Source organism: Nicotiana tabacum, chromosome 14 (assembly GCF_000715075.1).
Source record: "Nicotiana tabacum cultivar K326 chromosome 14, ASM71507v2, whole genome shotgun sequence".
Taxonomy (NCBI): Eukaryota; Viridiplantae; Streptophyta; class Magnoliopsida; order Solanales; family Solanaceae; genus Nicotiana; species Nicotiana tabacum.
Genome location: NC_134093.1, coordinates 90,097,029 through 90,104,725, shown reverse-complemented (window position 1 = coordinate 90,104,725; position 7,697 = coordinate 90,097,029). Strand labels below are relative to the sequence as shown.

At 39.1% G+C, this 7,697-nt stretch overlaps 1 long non-coding RNA gene across 1 annotated transcript; it reads right to left on the bottom strand.

Moving 5' to 3' along the window:
* Positions 1 to 1,728: 1,728 nt before the first annotated feature.
* On the bottom strand, positions 1,729 to 6,733 carry LOC142169151 (uncharacterized). The gene is made up of 2 exons (XR_012698893.1): positions 6,536 to 6,733; positions 1,729 to 1,971 (listed from the first exon to the last, which is right to left on the bottom strand). It is a non-coding gene; the product is annotated as an uncharacterized LOC142169151 (long non-coding RNA).
* Positions 6,734 to 7,697: the final 964 nt, after the last annotated feature.

Sequence of the window (7,697 nt, the reverse complement as noted above, 5' to 3'; positions counted from 1 at the left end):
CTACCCGACCCCTACCTCTGGCTGGCTGGGCAGGCGGTGCGACAGCTAGTGCTGGAACCAAGGCACGAGAACTACTCGATGCGCGAGGGTAATATCTAGCGATGTGCCTCGGGTCACCACAAGTATAACATGACCACGGCTGTTGTGACTGCTGGCCAGCAAACTAACCCTGGCGACCTCAATAACCACTCTGACAACTCTGAAGAAGGGGTGCACTGATAGGAGCTGGCTGATCAGAATAAGGCATATAAGGGCCACGACCACCTAGGGCACCGTGGGATGTCTGAAGTAATGGCCTGGAAGAATGGCCTCTACTATAAGTACCCCCGCCTCCAGATGAGGCACCGCTGATTCCCCCGGAAAGGCGAGGTCTCTTGTCTGACCCCTGACCTCCCAATCCAAGAACCATCTCAACTGTCTTGGCCACATTGGCCGCATCCTGGAAAGAAATCTCGCTCCCCGTGTCCTTAGCCATCTGCAATCTGGTAGGTTGAGCAAGACCCTCAATAAACCTCCTCACTTTCTCTATCTCTGTGTGGGGAGAAAAATAATGGCATGACGGGCCAAATACACGAAATAAGTCTCATACTGAGTAACAGCCATGCTTCCCTACTGGAGACGCTCGAACTGACGGCGACGCTCCTCTCTACTAGTGATAGGCAGCAACTTCTCACAAGACGAGATGTGAGAACTGATCCCAAGTAAGAGCAGGCGACACAGCTAGTCTAGTCAACAAATAATCCCTCTACCATTTCTTGGCTGAACCAGTCATCTAGAAAGTAGCAAAGTTGACCCCATTGGTCTCCAATATACCCATGTTCCGAAGAATCTCATGGCAGCTATCAAGGTACTCCTAGGGGGTCCTCTGAAGTGGCACCACTGAAATGAACTGGGAAAAGCTTGGTAAACCAATCCAATCTTCACAAAGACTCGGAGGACATAGCTTCCCCATCAACGTGCGATGCTGCTGCAACCGGATGAACTACCCCAACTGGATGGGTTGCTGAAGTCTGAAACTGGGGAACCACCTGCTCCAGATTGTGGGTGGCAGGAGTTTGGGCTCCTCCTCCAGCCTGAGATACGGCTGGTGCCATGGGGTATACGCCAGTCTGGGCTACACTCTCCATAAAGCCCACTAAACCAAGGCATCCTGAAGTACCGGGGTAGCAATAAACCCCTCTGGGACATGAGTTGGTCCTGCCGAAATGGTCTCAGCTGGAGTCTCCCCATCGAGCTCTACCTGAGGCTCCGCAGCTGGAGCTGCTGCTCGGGCCCTGGGCTGAGTCCTGCCCCTGCCTCGGCTTCTGCCCCTCGTAAGATCTGCTACTGGAGGATCCGACTGCTGATCAGCAGAAGAAGCGGTACGTGTTCTCACTATCTGCGAGTGAATAAGAATAGAAGTTTTCAATTAGTATTGGAATAACAAGAATTGCACGACAGGGTTGAATAAAAGTGAACTTGTTCCAAACATTATAGCCTCTAGGAGATAAGTACAGACGTTTCTGTACCGATCCCCAAGACTCTACTAAATTTGCTCATGAATCGTGAGACCTAGGCAACCTAGTGCTTTGATACCAACTTGTCACGACCCAAAATTTCCCACCGACGGGACCGTGATGGCGCCTAACATTTCACTTGCTAGGCAAGCCAACGTTAGAGAATCATTAAATCAATTCCTTATTCACATTCAGTAATTAACAATAATTAACTAAGATGAAATATAATAAGTACGAAATATCATAAACCTGTATTAATTACTACCACCCGGATCTGGAGTCACAATTCACGAGCATTCTAGAATTTACTACAAGTAATAGTCTAAATGAAATACAACTGTCTGAATAAAAGAAACAGTAGAACAAAAAAGATAGACGGGGACTTCAAGGTCTGTGAACGTCGGCATTTCTACCTTGAGTCTCCGGACAGCGGACCAATATCAAAATCTTGATCAACCCTAGCCGGTATCAAAATCTACACAGAAAGTGCAGAGTGTAGTATCAGTACAACCGACCCCATATACTGTTAAGTGTCGAACCTAACCTCGGCGAAGTAGTGACGAGGCTAGAACAAGACACCCACATATAACCTGAACAGTATAATCATGCAAATGGAAATAACAGTAAATAAAGAAATAAAGGAGAAAATAATGGGAAGGAGACATATAGTGGGGGATTTCAATATAAGGAGTGAGAATAATGAAAAGACAGAATTAACAGAATCCGTAAACAAATTAAGCATTTAAAACAGTAAGGAAAACTGCATGGCATCACCCTTTGTGCTTTTACTCTCAACCTCACCAAATAATAAATAAACCTGTACGGCATCACCCTTCGTGATTTTACTCTCAATCTCACCAAATAATAAATAGAACGGCACGGCATCATCCTTTATGCATTAAACCTCTCCTATTATGCACGATGTCACCCTTCGTGCTTTAACACTCATAAATCATGGCATGACATCACCCTTCGTGCATTAACACTCACATATCATGGCACGACATCACCCTTCGTGCTTTACGCTGCTCCTCACAAATCACATAATCAATAACAACGGATAAACAGAAGTTTCACAAAGAAGCCAGTATTTTACCAATGTGTAATATCATAATGTAAACCTCAACCTTGAACCAATATTCAAAAATTACCAAATCTCGATGAAACCAGACATAAGTCACCCAACATTTCAAATAACAATGCTAAGCATGGATAGTAGGATTAAAGGCTACAAAATTTACAAAGAATAGGATTTCACTCGCATGCTATGACTCAACAGCAATGCATAGATTCTCGTCACCTCACCTATACATCGTATTTAACAACCAAACATATAGCAAATAAACACATATTACCTATTCCCTCAAGCCAAAGTTAGACACGACAATAACCTCGATTCACAGGCCACTCACTACTCAAGTACCACTTTTCCCTTAGAATTCACCTCCAACTCACTCGTATCTAGTCACAAGTAGCTTAATAGCATCAATTAACACTAAAGGAATCAACTTTAATGAATAATTATAGATTTCCCAAATTTCTCAAAAAAAGTCAAAAATCAACCCCGGGCCCGCTTGATCCAAACTCGAGGTTCGGACCAAACTCCGTATACCCATTCACCCCCGATTCCGAATATGTCATTAGTTCCAGAATCCAACCCCAAATCGAGATCTAAATTCCCAAATTTATAAAATTCCAAATTCTCCTAAAATCCCTAATTTCTACCCTTAAAGAACAAGATTTAGGCCTAGAAATCTTGTGGGTGTTGATGGAAATTGAAAGGAATGAGTTTAAGATCACGAACCTATGATTTGGTGTTGAATTCCCACTTTAACAATCGCCCAAGGTTGAGTTCAAGTGAAGAAAATGTGAAACTTTGAACAAATCCCGTCTTTGAAGTCTGTTTTAAAACACTAGACATGCCTTCATTGCGTTCGCGATGCACAACGGCCTAAGGCCTTCGCGTTCGCGTAGAAGAACATGACCCCCTCCCCCAGGTCCCTTAAACTATTGCGTTCGCGGGAGACTAATCGTGTTCCTGAAGGGTACCATCCCCAATGCTTCGCGTTCGCGACCAGTCCTTCGCGTTCGCGATCAGTCCTACGCGTTTTTGAAGAAGAAAATTTCCCTGCCCTATTTTACCTTTCGCGTTTGCGATCAGTCCTTCGAGTAGGAAGTATCGCGAACGCGAAGAAGGGCACACCAGCACAACTGCTGCAACAAAATTTTAGATTTTCTAAGTGCAAATCATCCCGTAGGCTATCCGAAACTCACCCGAGCCCTCGGGGCTCCAAACCAAGCATGCGCACAAGTCTAACAACATCATACAGACTTTCTCGCGCGATCAAATCGCCAAAATAACACCTAGAACTACGAATTTAGCAGCAAATCAAATGAAATTCTCAAGAAAACTTTAAAATTTCTATCTTCTCAGCTAGATGTCTGAATCACGTCAAATCAACTCCGTTTCTCACCAAATTTCACAGACAAGTCTTAAATATCATAATGAACCTGTTTCGGGCTCCGGAACCAAAATACGGACCCGGTACTAACAATGTCAAACATCAATCAATTCTTAAAAATAAATAATTTTCAGAATTTTAATTTTCATCAAAAATTCATAACTCAAGATAGGGACCTCCGAATTCGATTCCGGTCATACGCCCAGGTCCCATAATTCGATACGGACCCACCGATACTGTCAAAATACGGATCCGGGTCCATTTACCAAAAATGTTGACCGAAGTTAAAATCAACTTTTAAGACAAAAATTCTTATTTTCATTAGTTTTCAACACAAAAGCTTTTCGGATACATGTCCGGATTGCGCATGCAAATCGAGGAGGGTAAAATGAGATTTTTAAGACTTAAGAGCGCATATACAAATCCTAAAATATAAGATGACCTTTTGGGTCATCACACCCTCCATATAAGATAACATGATATTTTACTATTCTAGTTGTTCGTTTACACATTTGATATTGCTTTAGTCCTGAAGTTGTACACGGCCAAATCCTAATTTATGTGCTGTAGAAAGAGCATGGCTTCCCATGAATGCGTACTGTATGGTGGAAAATTGGAATTGGGTCAAACTTGGGAAGGTCAAAACAAGTTAAATTAATAAATGGGTCATGATTCAGTAAAGGTTGTGCGGGGTCAAATCGTCGAGGTACAATAAATCAAACAATGGGTCATAGCCCCTACATAATCCTGCCTCTCATCCACAAACTTGGCAGTTGGATGAGTTAGGTTGATTTTGCCACCTTTAATGGTGGATGTCATCATGGGATGAGAAATATGTCAGATGATTAGTAAAATTAAAATGTTTGAGATCTCTTCATTTTTAATTAGAGATTTTAGGTCAAGTACTGAGAGTAGAGAACTTTTTGACAGAAAGTGCTAAACCTCTTAGTTGGCATATGCGACGCTATCCAAATTAGCAGAACAGTAAACATAAATGTGGTGGTCAGTCCACCTTTTGTTAAGAGATACCAATTGACACCCATTCACAAAATATTACAAATTTAACTAGGATAAAATTATATATATATATATATATATATATATATATATATATATATATATATATATATATATATATATATCTTGCGTACTGTTTTCTTGTGGCTGTGGCTATGGCTGTGACTTTGAGTACTTGACGTCTTCAGTTTGAATTCAGGTTACAGTATGTATTCAATAATGAAACTTAACTTCAGATATTCTTTTTTCATTGGTTGACGCTAGCAGTCACATGACCAAATACAATTAACCACGAAATCATTTTCCATGTGCAAATCCTGTAATATCTTATCTGAGATGTACTTTAATCATTTTTTGACTTCTTGGCTAAGGGAAGATATAGGTGAACATTAAAATCAAATCGTCTTTTAAACCACGTATCCAATTTTGTAATGAAGCTAGCCGTGAATAGGTCATGTCCACATGTCTTTAACGGTGTTAATAATTTCAGGTTACTTGAGAGCATGAGTAGTCTGTAATTCGTTGTGGTTATGCTGTATTTGGTCGAAAATCTCAATGCCATAACAAATAAGAATGGGGTTTGAAAAGGATAGTTGAGGGTAGAGGCGGATCTAAAGCGAGCTATTTGTTGGTATATTTCGGTTGACTCTATTTGTCACTCTATAAGAATTGAATTCTGTAATAGAACGTACTTTACGATCTAAATGTATCTTTTTTTTAGGAGATAGAAAGCTGGTGAGAATGTACTTTGCTAAGCGAGACCTCCTCTAACTCCTTGCAAGGAGATTGAAATATTGAAGAATTTATGTTGTTATTGAAATATTGAAGAATTTGTGTTGTTACTGTTAGAATTTTCAGTTTCTTGATAATAAACTTGAATAAATCTAATTCATGCTATTCCAATTGTAATATGGCCAAATTTTCATGACATTTATCATGACATAATATCCATTATAACAAATTTGTGGTTTATGACATTTGTCATGACATAATATCCATTATAACAAATTTGTGGATCATGACATTTGCCATGACATAATATCCATTATTAGGCCAAGGATTTCTTGCTATAAATAGAGGAGTTTCTCCTCATTTATAAACACACAAATTCAAGAGTTTTTCACTCGTCTTTCTTTCTCCTCCTTTATTTCATTATAGAGTATTTTGTAAGAGGGTGAGTATTGTGAAACACTTGTGTGAACCCTTTCTTTGGAGTGATCTTGTGAGGTTATTCTCTTAGGGTATTTGGGTTTAATTAGAGTATTTATTCTAATTTTGTACTCTTTTTTGTACTCTTGTTGGTATAGTGAAATTTCTCCTCTCCGCTTGTGGACGTAGGTCACCTTGACCAAACCACGTTAAATTTGTGTCTTCTTTATATTCTTTAATTGCCGTTATTATCAACTTCCATTGTCTTTGTTATTGTCATTATACCGTTGTTTGGCTAAATTTCGCACTACCCGGGTTCCCAATCCTAACACCAATAATTTCAAGATCATGGAACTTCATGATTTTCACAATAACACATAACTACAGTAGTTTATTCAAAGAAAAACATACCAGAATCCATGACGAGTTTTCTTCAACTTGTGCGGAAGTGCTTTAATCTTGTATTTGATAGGAATGATTTCTCTCTTTTCCTCCACTTACAAAAAACGTCTGATGGAAAACGTTATCCCTTAATTGAGTGAGAGAGAGGACCCTTTATAAAAAAGAGAGTTTCATTTGAGGATTTATTTTCACGTTCAATCAATGTGAAGGAGTTGAATAGTTTTAAACCACTGGGTAACTTCCCATCTCTAATAGGATTTAATATATTATTATCATTAAACTTATTAAACCAAATAAAGACCACGTGGGCCACAACTTACATTCTCTCACTTGACACATGTTCTTAAAGGTTTAATAAATAATCTATCATGTGCACAATTAACATTAAATCTAACATCATTAGTCGTTATTAAGCAATAAACTAATATAAGTCATGGCGGTTATACAATAATATTAGTCTATCATCTAATACAACATTTAAATATCTTTATCTAAGCCAAATCCTGTTATTGTTATTCTCAACGTAATGTATACAAGAGAAAACAGGAAATAACATAAATATACACATAAATGAGCTCAAAGTGTCAATTGCATAAACATGATAAAGTCTTTGTGTAAATTCATATATTGCTATCAATAATGGTCATTCTTTCAACATGTTCTATAAATATTTTGGGCGGTAATCCTTTCGTCAAAGGATCGACAACTATAACTTTAGTGCTAATATGTTCAATTAACACTTTATGTTTCTAGACTTCTTCTTTGACGGCAAAGTAATTCACTTTCATATGCTTAGCACCCTTCGAATACTTGTCGTTCTTAAAGAAAAAGACTTTTGCAGAATTATCACAATAAATTTTCAGCGGCCTGGCAATATTGTCAACTAGTCCAAGTCCTGAAATAAAGCTCTGCAGCCAATTAGCCTGAACTGTAGCCTCAAAGCATGCCACAAATTCAACTTCCATAGTGGATGCAGCTATAATAGACTGCTTCGCACTCTTCCATGATATTGCTCCTCCGGCTAACAGGAATAAATAACCAAAAGTAGATTTTCTTGTAACCATACAACCAGCATAATCTAAATCTGAATATCCAATCACGTGAAAATGATGAAATCATCTATAAGTGAGCATATAATCTTTCGTTCCTTGCAAGTATCGTAACACTTTCT